Genomic DNA, 20552 nt, shown 5'->3' on the forward strand with positions numbered 1-20552 from the left:
CTCCTGCACCTACCTAGCTCCTTCACCTATCCTAACCCTTAACACTTACCCTTATCCTAGTAGGTGTAGACTCCTATCCAGAATATGCAGTTGACACTCATACATCTACCCTTGCTCCTTGCCCTACTCTAAGGTATGCCCTAGGATATGCACTAATTGAATGGGTATCTAAACCGACTCCTGGGGCTTACTCAGGAGAAGTTGGAGAATTTTGAGGTTAAATTCAACCCCCTTTATTCCACCTTGCCCGATTTGGACAAAATTATTCAATTTTCTAGGGTTTTTCAAGAGTAAAATGCTTTACTTCTTCCCTATTCTCCTCCCCAAAAAATTTGAGGATTCCCTTCAAAACATCCAATTCCCGCCCCTGCCTTCAACTTTCAATAATTCAGAAATAGAGACAAAAAAAAAAGAATTTCTATTCGAGTCACATTTTGAGGCACATGAGGTTCATTTGCATTTGAATCCATTTTACATTCACTTATTGTTCATGTCATCCTTTCTTTGTCATGGCTAAAGTTTTTTTGAAAAATTGAAAATATTCCTTTAGTTTAAGGCCATCAAATAATTGCATCAAATTTTCTAGACAGACAAACAATTTATGTCTCATAATTATTTACAGCTACAAGTAATTCAATTATTTTTTAGACGTTATTTACACAAAAAAAATATATTTATTTATCACCAATAGACACTGCTGGAAATTACCATAATAATTAAATTTCTAGCAAAATTTACATCCATTTTCCCAAAAAAAAATAAATCTCATCTTCATCTCATCTAACAGACTCGAAGATTTTAATTAAATTTGCATTAAACTGTATCGTAAATTTAATCATCACAATAAATCGTTAGACTTTTGTCACTTCTGTGGTCCTGTCTCCAAAACATAATGAATGCCACTTGAAGCAGAAAAAATAATTTTCTTAATGGACATATGGAAAGTAAAAAAATAAAAATAAAGTGCAATTTCGTTGTAGCCATCTAATTGTGGGAAGGAGAGATGAACATGTAAGGATTTCTTTATTTTTGGACAGTTGGATGTTGAGTTTAGAAAGGAACCCAGTGGAGATGTTGATAAACATTCCTTAATATTGGTACGAAATTGTAGTTTTATGGGAATTTAGCAATCAACCTGACAACCAGTGAAACTGCTGTTTTGTCCTGAATATTATGCTGATCAGGGTTCAAATCCTTGTCTTATTGGCAATACTCTACAAATGAGATGTAATGATTGAGATCGATTGAGAAATCGGACTTTGATGGGAATTGAACCCACATTCTCACTCAAACAGTAATGTAGATTTACGGTCTGATGCTTAGCTACTCGGCCACAAAGGCCTTACTCTCGTACTGGCAGATTTGCCTGAATATAGTTCGATACTCCAGATTCAATTCTGCTTAGAATATCCTCTAACTTCAATGTTGTCCAATCTTTTTTGCATCACGTCGTCACAAATTGGTGATCAGCTTGAACCGTGTGTGATTTACGGCATAAGATATTTGGCATTTCCAAAATACTCTGCGGTATACAGCTGCACAGCCCAAATAGCTCGAATATTTCAAATCGCTTAATCGATCCAAAATCCGACAAAAGGCTGACGTGACCTCGATTTGATGCCGGATTTGGCTTAAATTCAACACAATGTCAGAGTCAAGTCAGTCTTTTGCTGGGTTTTGGATCGATTAACCGATTTTTGCTATTCGGGACACTGCTTTAACTGGTAAATGTTAAAACGTTTAGTCAAGCTCTAACAGATTAAGAGCATACTCTGAGTATACTCAGTTTTGTATTCTAAGTAAGGATCTCAATTTCCTATCAATACCAATCCATCTAAATATCCATCCCCAATGGGTTAACTAAAAAAAAAATTACAAAACAAACGACATTCATGAATAAAGAGCACAACAAGAGTTTTTCATTTCCATATTACAATCTCAACAAATGAACTAACCAAAAAAAGGAAAAAAAAAGTCCATTTGTAAAATGAAGTTCCGAATTTTAAAAACACATTTCTATTTCTATTTATTCCTGTACACAAAAAAATACTCTTTTTACCATCTAAGCACTCAGAAAGCTTTTAGATGAAATTAAAAATGAAATTTATACAAAAATTTCATGAAAGAATGCAATCACGATATTAATTTGATGGGAAGTTGATGTTAAAAGATTGAGATGAGATGAGAATGGATGAAAGTTAAGGGATGGTTTTTGTGTGAAAAGCTATCGTGAGTTGAATGACAAGATAATGCATGTGTGCAAGTTGGATGGAGCTATATTAATGTCATCAGATTCGGGGATTGGTACTTTAGTCAAATTTAATATTCAATATTAGAGTTAAAAGGCTAGTTAGCAAGGAAAGTTTGTGACGAGACCTGTGGAAGCCCACTTAACAAGTTCTATGAGTTCAATTTTGAAGGTCAAAAAAGCGTGAGGAAGGCTCAAGAACTCATGGATAGAAGCTCTCATAGAGATAGCATTGCATTTGGTATCGAAATTAGTCAGTTGGAAGCTAGTGATAGAGTCAACTTTAAGGAGATGACTAACAAGGTAATAATAAATGGCAATTGAGGACTGTATGAACAGCGAAGTAAAATCATAGAAGCCGACTGCATTCAATCGATTAAGACTTTCTTCGAATGGCCTACAGAATCAGCTGAGATGAATGAACCTCTTTCAATTGACGTCTAAATGGTCAACTGGCTGAATCACTAGTTCCCTTGCCTGAAGTTGCCAATACAAAGTGCTAGCAATATGTCGATTAATCAACAGAATTCCTTAAAAGAATACGATCCTTCCTTACGTTCATCTACAGTTGGCAATAAACTCCTGTGCATCTCCAGCATCAACATAACTAATTAAGCAAGTGTGCAACACAGATTAATAAAACATGGCTTGAGGATAGTCATGAGCAACATTAACTTAAAGCATCATAGAAGAATTTTGGATCTGAAGATGTAATAGATACAAGACTAAGGTTCGAATCCTACTCCACAATTAGTAGTTAAATGAAGATCTACATGCATTTTTCAGATCCACAGTTGAATCAATATGGCTAGAATAAATAGTTCCCTTGCCTAATTTGCCCTAAGACTCCTCTAAACCCCTAGCTACTATCTACACCCCAATTAATTATTTATTTCCCCCAGAACTAAATCAATTAAATTCATCTCATTATAATAATAATTATATCTGTCTCAATCTCCATCATCAACATATGTATCATCATCACATACACAAGATTGAAAATAATTAAATAAAAGCAATTCAATCAACATCACATGGCACGGTCTCTAAATGAAGGAACTTAGTTTTTTTTTAATCATTACCAGCACAAAAAAATAAAATTTTCTCGATTCTAAAACTATTCAATTAAAATATCTTCTCATCATCTCCATGTGCAGAGATATTATATGAGCCATTTTATATGGATACAAGAAATTCCATACAGACATTGGTAATAAAAAGGATAGAGGATAGCCTCATTGTTTGTGAAAAAATTGCATAAAGCAAAAATTGAATTTAAAATATTTTTTCCAATTTTCTTTACTTTTTTTTATTATTATTTGCTTTTTATCTCATGTGCTTTTGTAATTATAATATTCTGGTCCATGATATGAAAAAAAAATTTCTAATCATGAAAAATAGTTTTCGTTATATCCTTCCTTACATGCCATGGTAACGATGCTCTATGTCCATAAAATGTGAATTTCAAAAAAGAGAATGAAATGAAAAAAAAAATTTCATCTCGAATAATTTTCTATAGAATAAAAAAGGAGGGTATAGAGGAGGGGTTCAATGTTATTATTCCTATAGATACCATTAGTTTTTAATGCATGCTTGGAACTTTGAACATATATACAGAAAAAAAGAAAAAAAAACTATATCATTATAGTTTTCTAATATATTTTTTATGTAAGCTCATTCTATATGGACATTTGGAGCTGATTTTGAGGATGTGATGAAAATTTGATGGAATTTTGACTTGATGAACTAATGAAATTTAAAAATTCAAATTTCAAATTTGAGTTCGTGGAAAAACTTTCTTAAATTTTTGAATTAGTCACTTAAAAATTTAAAATAAATCCAGTAAAGTTCATTTTACAAACAAAATTTGAAAAATTCAAATTTTGAATCTAAAAAAAATTTTAAATTTTAATTGAAAATTTAAATTTTGATTCAGAAAAAGTTGCATTTTGAAAATTAAAAAAATTAAAATTTGAACAAAAAAATTAAAATTTTGAATTTAAAAATTTAAGTTTCAAAATTTAGAATTTAAAAAAATTAAAATTTTGAAATTGAAACAAATTTGAAGGTTTTGAAATTGAAGAAATTTAAATTTTAAAGATGAAGAAATTGGAAATTTTCAATTCAATGAAATTCAAATTTTGAATTTAAAGAAATTTAAATTTTGAAATTTAAACGGCGTGAAATTTAAATTTACGCCAATTTACAGAAATTTTTCAAATACGTTTCACGCCAAAATTTGATTTCAATCTTAAATTTCATTTTTTTCAAAGTTTAGTTTCGATTTTTGTTCGTAAATCTGTCAAAATTCAAATTTTAAAATCGCTTAAATATTTCCTTCCACAAACTCTTCCCTACTTCCATCTCATTTCTTTCTCATCATCCTCTCAGTGTTGCCCGATGTCCTCAAAACTTCCCCTTTCTATTATATTGACAAACATCCAATACAATAACCCTCTTATTACAAATATAAAAACTTTTTCTTATATTCAAACAGAGAAAAAAGTAATTACGAAAAAAAAAAAAATTTCCATCTCCCTCTGTGGATGTCTTTACTTCTCTATGGAAATCTAAGGCAAAATATAGGAGTTACTTTTACTATACAACAAGCATCTATCTATGAAATGAACATGAAAAGTGGTTTTAAAATTTACATGTTCGAGCAAGGTTTTTCGTTTTACTAAAAATGTGAAAGAAGAAAAAGGATATGTGAGGTGTAGTTGGAACTAAAAAATGAAAATGGAAGGAGATAAATGACCTTATGGGTGTGGGATGAATGGAAGTTTTGGGATGTTCAAAAATTGAATAAATTTCAAAAATAATGAATTTCAAAATTGAACAAATTTCAAAAATTAAGAAAAAAATTTTAAAAATTTAAAAATTTAAAAATTTCAAAAAATTAACAAATTTCAAAAAATAACAAATTTCAAAATTGAACAAATTTCAAAAGTTGAATAAATTTCAAAATTGAACAAATTTCAAAAATTAAACAAATTTAAAAATTGAACAAATTTAAAAAATTGAACAAATTTTAAAAATTGAACAAATTTAAAAAAAAAAAGAACAAATTTCAAAAAATTGCAGAAAGTTTGAAAATTTCAAAAATTTAAAAATTTCAAAAATTGAACAAATTTCAAAAATTGAACAAATTTCAAAAATTGAACAAATTTCAAAAATTGAACAAATTTTAAAAATTGAAGAAATTTCAAAAATTGAACAAATTTCAAAAATTGAACAAATTTTCAAAAATTGAAAAAATTTCAAAAATTGAATAAATTTCAAAAATTGAACAAATTTCAAAAATTGAACAAATTTCAAAAATTGAACAAATTTCAAAAATTGAACAAAATTTCAAAAATTGAACAAAAATTGAATAAATTTCAAAAATTCAATAAATTTCAAAATTCCAAAAAATCCAATAAATTTCAAAAATATTGACATTATTCACAAACATCTCCATTTCCTCCTTATTCAAATCACACACACATCACACACAACCCCCACTTACATAAATTTTATGTTCAAAAAAGTGTAGCTCCTCATTTTCATAGCATCAGTAATATGAATATCCCCAGCTGAGTCTCATCTATAAAATACCCTTTTTTTTGTGCTCTCCTTCTACTCGTCTTCCTTTTTTATACCCTTAAAAATAACGAAAACTTTTTTCATATTCAATGTGTGTACTCTAGCATCTCTAGCATCCCCCATATTCATAGTTTATAGATATTATAATATAGTGTAAGGTATTGGATAGAAGCAGATGAAATGAGTAATGAAAGGAAAAAGAAGTGGGTGGATATGGAACTAAAAAATGGTTTTTCGGTTTTCTTCTCATTTTTACTAAAAAAATTTTAGTTTTTTGTATCCATAGGAGGAGAAGGAGCTCCATGGTGATATATTATTATGAAAAAAAAGTAATATGAACTTTACCCCATACCGCAAACTTTTTCTACACCACATTCGACATTTTGCTGATGATAAAATATTAAAAACTATGTGGATGGAGGCATGGACATAGAAAACTTATGAAAAATTTGTAAATGAGGATATATATTGAATCAAAAAGGCAAATGGAATTCTTATTTTGGGGGAAAAGGAAAATTTTGGTTTTTTGATGAGATTTGAGAATTTTATGAAGGAAATTTTAGAGTTTAATGAATGAAGCGTAAGATTTTAAATTTTAAACTGCACTAAAATAATAAAAAAAAATTTTCAAACTCATTCTGAAAAATATTATAAAATTTTTCTAACTTCATTTAAAATATTTCATTTAAATTTAAATTTTTGAATAAAAAAAATAAATTTTAGAGTTTTTTTTGAAAATTAATAATTTTTAAAATTTAAAATTTCAAATTTTAAAATTTAAATTTCAATTTTTAAAATTTAAAATTTTCAATTTTTAAAATTTAAATTTTTTTAAAATTTAAAATTTCAACTTTTAAAATTTAAAATTTCAATCTTTAAAATTTAAAATTTTAATTTTTAAAATTTAAATTAAAATTTTTAAAACTTGAAACTCTTAATTTTAAAAATTTGAAACTTTTAATTTTTAAAATTTTTTCAAAATTTAAATTTTAAAATTTAAAATTCCAATTTAAAAATTTCAAATTTTTAATTTTGAAAATTTAAAATTCTTAAGCTTTTAAAATTAATTTTTTGATTAAATAGATAAATTTCATATTTCCAATTTTAACAAAGTTTTGATTTTTTTGAATCTTAAGTTTTTAAGTTTTATAAATTAGAAAGTATTCTAACTTTTTAAAAAATTTAACAATAAAAACAAATTTTAAATTTTTTAAATAATTAAAACTATTTAAATCAATTAAATTTTTATAAAATTGCCATTAAATCATCAAGATTTATTCTTGAAAAACGATGGATTGAATTCAATTTATTTTTTAAATTCATTTTTTCAAAAACTGAATTAAATCTTTATAAAATTTTGAGCATCATATCACAAAGCATTTCAAAATAATTACAAAAATTGCAAAAAAAATACAATTAACTAAAAACCTTTTCTAACATCCACTTTCTACTAAAATGGAACTAGATTTTCATCTAAACTTTAATTGAACCAGAAAAATGCTATAAAATTGCAAACATTTTATATGAAAATAAATTAACTAACAGTAACATGAGTCGTGCCATAACTATTAAAATTTACTATCAAATTTATCCATTCACAATTTTTACTATCCACAAAAATGGAATTAGATTTTGCTTAGAAATTCAATTAAGAGTGCCCTTATGTACCTCGAAAAAAATCGCCGAATAAAATATAAAAAAAAAATGTGCTCGTGTGAAGATCCATTTATCAAGCTTAATTCACATGCCGCTAGAGAATGAGGATGTATGGAAGCATATTGATATCAAAAAATCGAATTTTTTTATTATTATTTTATTATTTTTCTTCATAATATTTTTATATTCATACTGGAATGGTCAATGCCTTGATATCATGACAATTTAGTAAGCTTTTTTTTTTGTGTCCAACTGAGAATATAATATTATTATAGATGGTAGTGGTCGAGATGGGTGGGTGTGTGTGGAAAGAGGACATCAAGTAAAGAGCTTTTGTTTGTTTGGAGATTAAAAACTTTTTAATTAATATTCAGTGCATGTTCCATGTGTGATATATATATCCATATGAAATGGAAGCACATAAACTCAAATATATTGACTATGAATCACTTTTTCTACCTTTTACAACTAATAGTTTAGAGTTTTCAAATTTCTGAACTCCATCTTGCATCTTTTTTTGCTGTCGAAAGATAAATGATCTTTTTTTTGTAATAATTACATCCCTTACTAAAATACAGATGAAAAAGATGTGCATGAAGATATAGCAATATTTTAGTTTTAATTTATATGAAATTTTAAAGTTAATGCAGAAATAAAAAGAGGGTGGATATGTACACATGGAGATGTTGTTGGAAGATGTGAAGGGAAAATGTGAAAAGAAAGATTAATTACTGCCTTATGGCTTTTAGTTCTTTTCGGTTATGGAAATTTTGTGATGATTGGGTGAGCGTGGATTTCTCAATTCTTAAAAAAATTGTTAATTTTCATTCAAATCTCATTAATTCAAATTTCATTCAAATTTCGTTAATTTTCATTCAAATTCAAGTCTTTCTGTCAAAAAGTTCGTTAATTTTCGTTGAAACTCAAATCTTTCTGTCAAAAAATTCGTTAATTTTCGTTAAAATTCAAATTTTTCTGTCAAAAATTCGTTAATTTTCGTTAAAATTCAAATCTTTCTGTCAAAAAGTTCATTAATTTTCGTTAAAATTCAAATCTTTCTCTCAAAAAGTTCGTTAATTTTCGATAAAATTCAAATCTTTCTGTCAAAAAGTTCGTTAATTTTCGATAAAATTCAAATCTTTCTGTCAAAAATTTCGTTAATTTTCGATAAAATTCAAGATTTTCTGGCAAAAAGTTCGGTAATTTTCGTTAAAATTCAATTATTTCTGTCAAAAAGTTCGTTAATTTTCGTTCAAATTCAAATCTTTCTGTCAAAAAGTTCGTTAATTTTCGTTAAAATTCAAATCTTTTTGCTTAAAATTCCTTAAAATTCAAATTATTTTGTCAAATTTCCTCAACATTACTTCCATTACCGAGCAAACCGCGCTCAACTTAACTTCCCATCTTAAATGTTCCCCCATTTTCAACATTCAACATTTAAATTATTTTTCCATCCACAATTCACAAAATTTTTAATGCTTCTTTTTATAAGTAGATGAAAAACAAATGAAAAATGTCAGAAAAATCCTTTCATGCTTAATAAATTTTCCTTTCAAGCAAAAAACTCTTCTTTTTTCCTCCTTATTTATTATTTTTCATTTTCTACCATTACATTTCACCCTCTTATGCTGCTCATGCATTTCAGGCTTCCTTTTTTATGTTTACAATTTCATTCGCAAATCTATCCCGGGGGAAATTTGATATGTGCGGTGTATGGGTGTGTGTGTGTGTATGTGTTGTAAATTTTAAATAAGTTTCCATCTTTTTCACTCGTTTTCAACTCCTTCAAGTCAAACCCTCGCACCATTTTTTCGTTTGCATAAACAATTTTGAATGGATTGAAGATTAACAATTTTAGTTTTAAATGGTATTGGGGTTTGTTTATGAATGACGGTTATTTAAAAATGGAATTTTTACGCACATTCTTAAGCGACAAAGAAATTTACGAAAATACAGCTCCAGATTCTAGTCTAAGTCGGATTCCATCGAATCTGGCCTGAATCCTGACCTTGGTATCGAGACAATGCTGGCCTGTAATCAGAATCATGCCATTTGAAGCCAGAGTCATGCCAGTATGGAGCCAGAATCATGCCGGTATACGGCAAGAGCCTTGCTAGCCTGGAGCTGGAGTGATACTGGCCTAGAGGCAGAGTCGTGCTAGCTTTTAGTCAGAGTCATTCTAGTCTAAAGCCAGAGTCTTTCTAGCCTGGAACCAGAGTCATGCTAATCTGCATGTAGCTAGCCTAGAGTCAGAATCATCCCGGCTTGGAGCTAGAATCATGCTGAACTGAAGCCAGAGTCATGGTAACCTAGAGCCAGAGCTATTCAGGCATGGAGCCAGAGTCATATTAATTTAGAACCAGGGTCATTCTAACCTGGGATCGAATTTCTTCCACTATTTGCCTTGTGCGTCTTAATCCATATTAGACTTCATTCATAAATGCTCAACCAAACTTCCCATCAATTGCCTTTTTCCTTTCTATCCATTCCTTTTAGTAATCACATAACATGCGTGGAAATGGAATTAAAAACTCTTTCCAAAAATATAAGAGAAGCCAAAGACTCCTGGATCATGTGATTTATAGCAAGTTGAGGTTTTAAGTCAAACGCTTTCATTTTTGTAATGCCTTAATACACTCTCTTCGAGACTTTATTGCCAAATTCTCTTTTGAGTCTATTTTTTTTTTGTAAAAAACAAAATATTTACATGCACGAAATTGAAATTGACATCATTGCATTCGATTGCATTGTTGTTGTACTTTATGGATAAATCTATAGCTTAACATTTTCTATGGATTATTGAATTTTCTACAACACTAGGGAGAAATTTTTATTTTTGAAGAGGATTTTCTATAGAAATGTCACAATCAAATACAATTGCAATTGGCTACTCTTTCACATTGTGCAACTACAATGCGCGTTGGATGTTCCTTTATCGTTAAAATCCTCCAATATTAAATCCCACTGTGCCATCCACAATGAAATGCGTAAAAGGCTTAAAAAAATATTGTTTCCTCGCATTTCTAAATTGCAATCTATAAAATTGAATGCTGCATATAAAAAAATTGCGCTTTTTTTTGTATTTTTGTGCTTCTTTTTGGATGATGCTGAAGCTTTTGTTTATCGAGGATTGAATGAAGTTTCTGGATTATAGTAATTTTTATCTTGAAGCACCATTGAATTGTAATAAGGTTTAGTTGGCTATTTTATAGAAATTAGGAATGGATATGCAATTGCAGATGAATTAATTTGATTAATTGATAGATTTTTTGGTGGTATTTTGGATGTTATGGATGGATGAGTTAGCTGACAACATTTTGGGCAGTTGTTTAATAGCTTGTAATTGACTTGTAATTAAATGTCGATTAAAATGAACTATAAATTATCAGAAGCTGCATAAAAGTTACATCCGATCGGCTTATATTGAAGTGTTTCTGCTACGTTGCAACTACATGGCAGCAACTTGACGAAAACAACCAAATTTGCCATTTGGCTACAACTTGGTGCTAAGTATAATGACGCTGATTGGGCTATATTTTTGCTTTTGTTTCTTAGAACAGCCACGATCCAACAACTCGGACTCCCTAGGAAGTCTTGGTCTTGGCTATCGATCTCAAGAATCTGTCGAGACCAAGACATCGTGAAACTTTATGATCAATGTAGCAAATTTCATTTTTCACAGTAAAACTGGGTCAATGATACCCGACCTTTAGGTCATCTACACTTCATACTATGAATACAGCAGCATAGCATTCCCATAGCTGAACTATTCATAACTCTAAACTCCCATAAATTCCAACATTTGCTGCCCACAATCACTTAGTAACACAAACTTAATATGTATAAACATTATAATAATTCAGTATAAAAAAAATTGCTACTGATGTGATTAAAGCTTAACGCGGATACAGCGGGAAACCACCGGAAAACCAAAATCAAATAAACACGATGAAAAAAAAAATATTACATCGTAGGTAGATGTTACTGAATTGAGCGTGAAAAATAAAAGTTTTTCGTTTACACTTTGGTTTTGAGATGAAAAAGGAAAGTTTCTATAAATATTTTTTAATGGATTGATGGATGAAAGTTCCAGCATATTATTATGATTACTATTAAAGTTCTTTTGGTATCTGATCGAAATGGAATCTGGGTTATAGAGTCATATGTAGATGAATCTGTCATTGCGATTATGAAGTTTCTAAGGCCAAGTGGTTAGGCAACAGAGCACATATCTGTATCAGTCTTTAGTAAAAAAGTTGGTTCAATTCTCACCAGAGATCGGTTTCCTAATCATTGTATAAAGTATTGCGATTAAGACATGGATTCGCACAATATTCACAACAATTCACTGTCAAATTGAAGAATAATTACCTGTCGAGAGAGAATTTTGTCTTCAAAAAACCCTACCCTTGCCTCAACCCCTTGTACTACTTCATACTAGCATTCGGACAAGAACCGAAGACCTGCATTTTTAGCTGCGTTGGCCTGCAGTCTTTGACTGTATCTTTTAGTTCGTTCAAGATTTCAAGCCTGTCTTTAAGCCCACATTTTTGGACAAATTCAACTTCATATGTTATTGATGAACACAAATTTTTTATGCACTTCCAAATAGCATTTACACATTTTGTAACAAAAAACTGAACAAGTATAGATATACTGAAATTTGAGTGTTTTGCAAACGGCCAAACGGCATTTTAATTGAAATTTTGAGATGAAATTCAATAATATTTCGTTTTTTAAAATTACTAAAATACTCACGTATCCTTTTACTCAATCCTTATCATTCTGCATATTTTAATGGATAGCTGCATTGAGGTCCAATATTACAGCATTTAAATGCAATGTAACTTACAAAGTTGAATATTTTGTTAATCATTTCTAAATGATTGATCCAATTTTTTTATCATCCCCATACCACGTAATGATTATTTTTAGTTCCTCATGATGAATATGCTTATAATATTATTAAATAATAATCATATGTGCATAAAAATTATTAAATTAATTAAAGCATCTTGATAAGGTTCATTTATTAATTATTATTTTCACAATTTTGAATTTTTTAAATAAATTATTTGGAACTTTTATCGCAATTTAAATCGATAAAATCATGTTGATTGGGTTTGAGGATTATGACACATATTTTGTAACGTCACGAACACTACAACGTGGTCAACAGGGCACAACTTGATTGCCGTATTAACGCTCGATCGGGACGCCGGATTTTGTTCCATTTTTACGGTAACATGGGCTTTTTTGATACATTTTTTCGGGATGACTTGGTTACATATTCGGTATTTAATTTCAATACTAAGCTTCTGTATTATTATTTCAAATTTTCAATATTTTCTATGATAAAGCTCAATAGCTTAGTGGAATGAGCACTTGACCCGGCAATCGAGTACTCCGAGGTTCGATTCTCGCTTAGGATGATTCATTGAGTGAATTTCTTATTCCAACTAATTTCATAAATGTCAATATCATTCTATTCCCCAATCAACAAAACCCCAACATCCCCACACAAACCCCAAATCAGCACCACGAAAAACCGTACACGAATATCCAAAAACAATATTTCTCAATTCCGATACACGACCGACAAAAGATGAAGAAAAACTAAAAAAATAATAAAAAGGAACAATCTTCAAAGGCCATAAAAAAAATCTTCAAATAACAAAATTAAAATTATCTCACGCTCAAGAAGAGCAACGTGAACTTGCTTCCAAAAAAAATAAGAATTTCGGTAAAACTAGTTCCAACCCCATCCAAAAAATTCAAGATTGAGAAAATAAATAAGAAGATGAGTCAGTTTAATTATATATGCAATGAGATCCTGATCTTTTGACATCTCACCGGACTGGTATTTAAATACAGCACACATTGTGTGTCTGTACATCCCCTTAAAGGATTCCTTTTGAAAATTTTAAGCATCAACATTTCCATGTAAATATTTGAAATTGAATTACGTACGAAGAGTTGAGTTAAAGTATTCAAATATTTATTGAGCCTCGATCGAATATCATCATCATTACATATTTGAATAACGGATATTCATGACTTTGTAAATATCGTCACCAAGGCTCCCAAAAAAAAAAAATCGAAAAGATGAATGCAGAGAAAATCGAAAAGTATCAAATTTCCGGTCAACATTCATGTTTAATCCTTTCTATTTGCATAACATTTTTTTAAATAGATTAGAAGTGAAGAAGTGGCCTGTTTTTCTGAATAATGAAAGATAAAGTCAATGGAAATTTATTAATTCAAATGGTAAATATTTGAAGTTATTTTTTTTATCGGAAGGCGTCAGAAAAATTGCTTGTTGGTATGGAATATTTTGATAGATTGGTATTTTATGGATTATTAAGGCATGATTAAGTACTTATTTGGCAGGTTGTAGTTTAGAAAGCGTGAGTTAACTCAGGGTTGCCAGGACTCCAATTTGGAGGTTCCTCTAGTTAAATCCGGGCTTCAATGCAGACGCATTTTCAGATTTTTGTTTTATGGACTCCAAAAATCCTGCCAACTCTTGGTTAACTCGATCTCAGTATTCAAACCATAAGTTTTAAGTAGGATCTAAATTATTTCTGGGTCAAACCTATTAAAAAGAGACCAGAGTTGACATACCGATAGATTCTAATCGAAAGACCGCGTGATCACGGCTGATACAAGTGAACTCTTCCCAGGTAGCTCCCTTCCGCCGATAGCCGCATGTACAGGTTGCTTCGTTCTGCCGATGACCCATTTCATAGGTTGTCATTTTCCATGGTTGGCCTATTTTGCAGGTTTTCCTCTTCTGTCTCCTTTTCCAGGTTGCTCCCTTTTCGATCTCTCTTCAGGATACCATCTTTTGGCCATCGACTCTTCTTTCTGAAATTTTTTGCCGGCTTCAACCTTCCGTTAATGGCTCCTTCTAAAGGTTAACACCGTGGCATTGACAGAAAGCAATAACCTAAGAAAGTAGCATGATGGAGCATTAAGAATTAACTGTTAAATGACAAAACCCTGGATTTTCTCAATTCTGAAATATACTGTTTGCTACGTTTCTCACCGTGTTTAGCAATCATTTACAAACTTCGTTAGCAATACAGATGAATCAAGCATTTAACATTCAAAAGACTTCAAATGATATCCAACTTAAGATCCTACAAAAGACTTTGATCAAATCAACAGCATATTCAGACATTTTTCTATCACAAACCTCTTCAACTCTCACAAACTCAAATCGTACCCATGTTCATCCCCATTCCAATAATATCATCTTCTACCTCACCTCATTCCATTAATATCATAATAGCACATCACATCACATCCCATAAAAGTGTTGAAGCTCAAATGTCAAATACATTCATCCTGAACGATATCTCGAGAGTGGTAAAATGAAAAGTGTGATGTGAAAGCAGCAGCATTAAAAATTTTTTTTAGAAAAGTTTTTGCATCAAATGCAAAAGTGCGGTTCTTTTTGGAAATGTTGTCATGTTCGGGATGGCTTTTTTTTAGAAAAAAGAAGAATATTCCAAAATGAAAAAAGTTTTCATCTCCATGGAGGGGAAGTGCAATTTTAATGAAGAATTGTAGTTGATAGTGGATGATGATGAGGACAATGCTTGACTATAATGCATAAATATATATATATATATCTCATTCTTGCCTCTATCACCATAGACATTAAACCGATGTGAAGAAAATTTTTCATATAAATTATCCTAAAAAATTATATATTATAAATATAGATAGAAGACTATATGTGCATGCATGTAGGCCAGTGGTGGGGAACCTTTGTTATGGGATGAGACATCTTAGTTAACAGGGTTCGATGAGGCTGGACATGTTGTTAGAAGACCTGTGAATCGTCCTCTAAATCTGACTTTAGATATGACAAAAGAGCTCGTGGACGACCTCTTTGAAGGAACCCATTGATAGAGACAGTATTACACTTGATATTAGTGATTTCCAAATGGAAGTCAGCTTTAGGTGCCATCTGAGGGAGGCCACGGATCAGTTTTTCACTTAGTATTGGTAATCGGCAGACAGAAGCCAACGATAGAGTCAGCTATCTGCGCCATCCACGGACATCTATGGATCATAATTGATCTGTAAGGCCAGCAACTTAAGTTAGTATAGACACCTTGTTGCTGAACCTCGATAGAAGCCACAGACGGCATAGGGTCCACACTACTTACTTACTTCATTGGTCATACAGATAAATTTAAATCCATGACCTCTCACTGGTGTCACCTGAACCTTGCGCTATCGCTGACTTCCACTTGCCAATTTCTAATACCAAGCACAGCAAATCTCTATCAACAGCTTCCTTCCAATAGTTTCTTGGTCATGATATTCCACTAATGCACACTAGTGTCCCATGACCCACAGGTTGCCCACTCCTGACATCCCCAATGCAGCATGGAAAAAAAAGGGGAGGAAAAGAAAAACTTTTTCTTTATCATGAAAAATTTGTTAACATTAAAAATTTATGGAATAAAAAAAAAGAATTTTTTTATGTTAGAGAAATGATAAAAGGTCTTTTCCTATGAATGAGCTGTAGATGATGTAGACGAAGAGGATTGCTGAAAACTTCTACTGCATAGTTTCTTTTGCTAGGAGGAATTTTTCTAAAATATTTATTTTTTTTTGTGCTTGGAGTTCCTGACTAACAAATTTGATTCTTTTTTTTCTATTCCTTTCGTATCCAAAGAGACCACTTGAGGTTGTAGAAAATTTTTTCATATTTTATATAACTTTTTTTTGAAAAAAGATGTGATTGTGTCTTGGTGAAAATTTGTAGATCCATTTAGTTGATGTAGTCAAGAATTTGGAATTTGGTATTTATTAAGGGAACGTTTGTTAGTTACGTAACAGTAATTATTGCGTTTTTAGGGAAGCCTTCTCAAAATACCCTTAATAACACTTTGTTACAAAACCATAAACCGAATTTCGGCATCCGTACCAAAATTATAAGCAACACTGAAAGCAGATAACTTCTTAGGCATTACTGTTTCCTAGATTCGGTCAAATCCGGCCTTAGGGCAGAGTTTAGGCTAGTGTCACGGTTTTTCTTTGTCATGTATCTTCCGGAGCATAATCGAATTGATGAGACATGCTACTAAAACTACTCCTGGGACAATATTATGAAAACGGTGGCAGTCTCAAGCTGAATCCATCTTTGTACCAATCTGATGTCGATTTTGTGCTTGGTTTAATAGCAAGAAGCAATAGTCAAGCAGCTCTTGAAGTTGACTTAGATTTTAGGGAGGATATTAAAGATAATGACCGAGTCGGCTCGATCAAATGAAATATTCAAGTCAATATTGAGCTCTAGTCAGTGATTAAACCATAACCAGCCATAACCCATCATTACCTAGTACCTTAGTACCAAATTTCAATTCAATTTTAACCAGCAACATCTCAGTTCAAGCTACACTTCAATAATTCTAAAACACAAAAAAAAAACTCTCTCTGTCCATCTCTCTTCCTTTTACTCTGCAGCACACAAAAAAAAGACAAAAAGTAAAAACTTTTGCATACACAAAGTTTTGAGAGGTACTTTTAGGGGTAGCATTAGAGAAAACCAACATTGAAAATTTTCCATTTTGAGGAAAATACAGAAAAAAGTAAAACTTTTCAATTTCTGCCTTGTCTAAGAGCTACCAACTATTTAGTTCTTCTTTTTTCTGAAGAGCAGCACAGAAAAAAAAATATTTTTAATCATGAAAGTTTTTTGAAAATTTTTTGCCTGGTTTTTTGGTCTAGAGCAGAAGAGAAGTTTTTTCTTTTGTGCTGTGTGGTCTTCATGCTGCTTCTGATGGGGAGCTTCTTTTGAGGAGGGATGAGAATTATATTTATGGAAGGTAGGGGGACTGTGTGCTTAGGATTAGAAGTTTCAATACATAATCAATAATGATTAGAGGGTTTAAAATGTACTGGGATGTCCTGGGATGGATCTGGGAACTCAACAGAGATGCTGTGTAAGCAGTGGTGATTTTAGTGATTTTTGGAAGTCAGAATTTTCAATTCTTTTGGAGTTTCTGAATTTTTTCTTGAAAAATCAAAGCAAATTGAAGTAATTGTTCTGTCTATGGCAAGGATGGGCAACCTGTGTGCTGCCAAAAATTTATAGAAATGCCATGATTCATTTGCTTTGAAATTTGTTCTCTAACATCCTCAATTACGACCCTGTGTGTAACTGCAAGTTAGTTTTGTCAAGGACATTTTATATAGAATTTGGGATTATATCCTTCTGTAAGTTTCTTTTTACAGATTGTGAATGGTGAGTTGTAGTGGCTTTGTGACATTGTGGACTCAATACCCAGTGATCATGGGTTCGATACTCGACAGAAGAAATTTTTCAGTTGAATAGATTCGGAAAGTGTCTTTTAATATGAATGTCTTAAAAATAGGTTTCATCCATGATCTTCAGGTCTGAAGCGTTCGGTTCTGTCTTTTAGTTCGTCCAAGGCTGCAGTTTTAGACGAAGCCATACTCGAATACAATTTTCCGATCCACATCATTTACAAACTCCCCAATCATAAAATCTAGAAAATTCAATAAATTATACGTTCCTATTAGAAAGGCTGAGCACATCCTCATTTGTAAGATTCATTGAGTTATTTTTTTAGTCATGGCATTAGAAAGTCGAAGGTGGAGTAAGAATAAAATTTGAATAAATAATCACAAAAAGGGTTTGGCCTTTAATTAAAAATATTTTTTTCTCTCTAGTCTCCATTTTTCTGCCCACATCTCATCCTCCCCAGTTCGCTATGCTTGTGTACATTAGAAAATGTAAAGGCATAAAAATTCGATTAGATGTGAAAAAAGAGAGAGTTTTTTTCCCTCATCTAATTCTTCTTTGTCTTCCTCATACTTTTGCTTCTGCTAACTAAATTACGCCATGTATTAGGACTTTTATCTATAGACGTCCGGTTCAAACAACAGAAAAAAGGTTACGATAAAATATTAGAAGCTTAGGACTGTAACCCAAACTCATTTCCATTATTATATACTCTAATAAAAAAAGTAAATTTTATGTTGATACGTAAATTATTTTATAGGAGCTCAAAGAGATTGTTGATGAAGACAAAATAATGTGAATAGGAAAAAAAAGTGTAGCCGAGGAGGTGGAAATATGTAAATGAAGGAAATTTATTTCTTGCCTTTTTATTTGATTAAAATTTTCTCTCATTTTATTTGAATTTATAATGAACTTATAGAAAATTAGCAACTATGGGTGGTGAGGAAATGGTAGTTTTTGAAGGGTGAAGAAGTATATTAGGATACTTGTGGGGAGTTTTGTCAATAATGTCAAGTAAAATGAACTATTTAATTGTAATATTACATGTCCTTGATATTTCAAGTAGTCTAGTTGTGGTGATTGCAGTTAAACTTTAGATTTAGCTGAATATCCGCACCAAGCCGACTTAACTCAGGCCTGAGATCAGTTTTAATCAAATTTAGCCTTGGACCAGAGCAACTTTTACTTAGGGCAGATTTTGGGTCATTTTTAAATCATGTGCCTTCCGGGAATATGTTTCTCGTTTACATGAAATTACTCAATAGATCGTTAGTCAAATTACCTAGCCTCAATTCATGTGGTCGCGTTCCTCAAAATCCGAATTGATTGATTAAAATAGGTGATCGAAACTCTAATCATTATGTTGATTCTGACTTTTAGATACTAGCTTAGAAAATCATAATCTAATACATTTAGGATGTAGTCCATACTTAAAAGGACTGTGAGGGGAGTTAAAACTGGGATGACTCAATTTTGGAGTCAAACTTTGGAGTCTACTTACAGTCAAGGGGAGTTTGAATCTTGAAGTCGTGTCAACTCTGACTACGAGATTTATAAGTCTTGAACATAGGATTGCCAAAATTTATAAACCAAATTAATAAGTATGAGAACAAATTTGAATTTGAAATGCTCATTGTAACAAAGTCTCCTTCTACATTCCTTTCGTATGTATCCTCAAATTTCCACTATTCCTTCTGAATTTTGAAATCTCAACCCCTATTTTCTCCCCCTTCCCTAAAACAAAAAAATATACAAAAATTTGCCATCACAACAATAAATCAATATACAACAGACATAACTTTTTTAAAATTTAATTGAAAAATATCCAACAAAAGGTCTTCCCATTCCACATCAACTAAGAAATGTTTCTCCTTCTTTAATTTCCTTCATTTCATCATTGCCATATCGTAAATTTGAGACCATTTTCTACAGGAAGGTTGGCAATAAAAAAGGAGATTCTAAAGTTTACACCCACAATGCTGTATAATTTTTGCTGAGTAATTTTTTGAGGTAGAAAAGAAGCAACAAAAAAAGGATCTTATTAGGTATGAGATGACAGCAGCAAAAGGGTGCGGAGTAGCCAAAATGGCATTAGTAAAATTATTTTCTATTAAAATAAATTAGATGTTGGTTTTTTACAGCACCATCATCCCACAATGACTCGAGAATATAGTCGAGTATACGTCGTGCATGTATAGTAAACATGGATAATAAATATATTGTGTACACAACTGTAAAAACTAAACCCTTTTCAAAATAACTAACAAAAAAACTCACCCTCAATGAATAAACATGTGAAAGGGGTGAAGGAGGTCTCCTCTATCGCACCCGAAGTTATATTATTTATTTTCTACAATACTTACGACATAAAAAAGCATCTCATTTATATCAGCAAAGCAAAATGGATAAAAAAAGTCCTTTTCTGTCCTTCAGAAAAATTGCTTTTACTTCTTCCTTTTTTTTTGTGGACATTTACAGCGTTCACTCATTTGATATGGACATAAATTTTAGATCTAGTGAAAGGGTGCTCATGCCTTCTTTCTATTCTAATGACTATATAACCATACTTATCAAAATGGGACACATTCTAAGCTCATACACGTGTGTGTATATGTGTGTTGCCCATCTTATATGCTAACTGGATTTTGGTTCTTATTTTTTTTGGGTATATCGTGGATTTTGTGAATGTGGAAAATGAGTTTGTGGAAGAACTTTGTATGACTGGCTGGCTAATAGGATATGAAAGTATAGATTCGGCGGCAGGCAAAGAACGTG

General features: G+C 31.1%; 1 protein-coding gene and 1 long non-coding RNA gene across 2 annotated transcripts in view; one reads left to right on the forward strand and one right to left on the reverse strand.

Annotated features, from left to right (window-relative positions):
- LOC139091838 (uncharacterized) overlaps positions 1 to 13071 on the reverse strand; it is a 78060-nt gene extending 64989 nt beyond the window's left edge. The window contains exon 1 of the long non-coding RNA XR_011544547.1: positions 12248 to 13071. This is a non-coding gene — a long non-coding RNA (uncharacterized lncRNA). The remainder of the gene's footprint in view (positions 1 to 12247) is intronic.
- pros (homeobox protein prospero) overlaps positions 1 to 20552 on the forward strand; it is a 158485-nt gene that overhangs the window by 9354 nt on the left and 128579 nt on the right. The gene's annotated exons all lie outside the window — the stretch shown is intronic.

The sequence above is a fragment of the Chironomus tepperi genome, unplaced genomic scaffold, assembly GCF_022539635.2.
Source record: "Chironomus tepperi strain 1889 unplaced genomic scaffold, CSIRO-AGI_Ctep_v1 contig_262, whole genome shotgun sequence".
Taxonomy (NCBI): Eukaryota; Metazoa; Arthropoda; class Insecta; order Diptera; family Chironomidae; genus Chironomus; species Chironomus tepperi.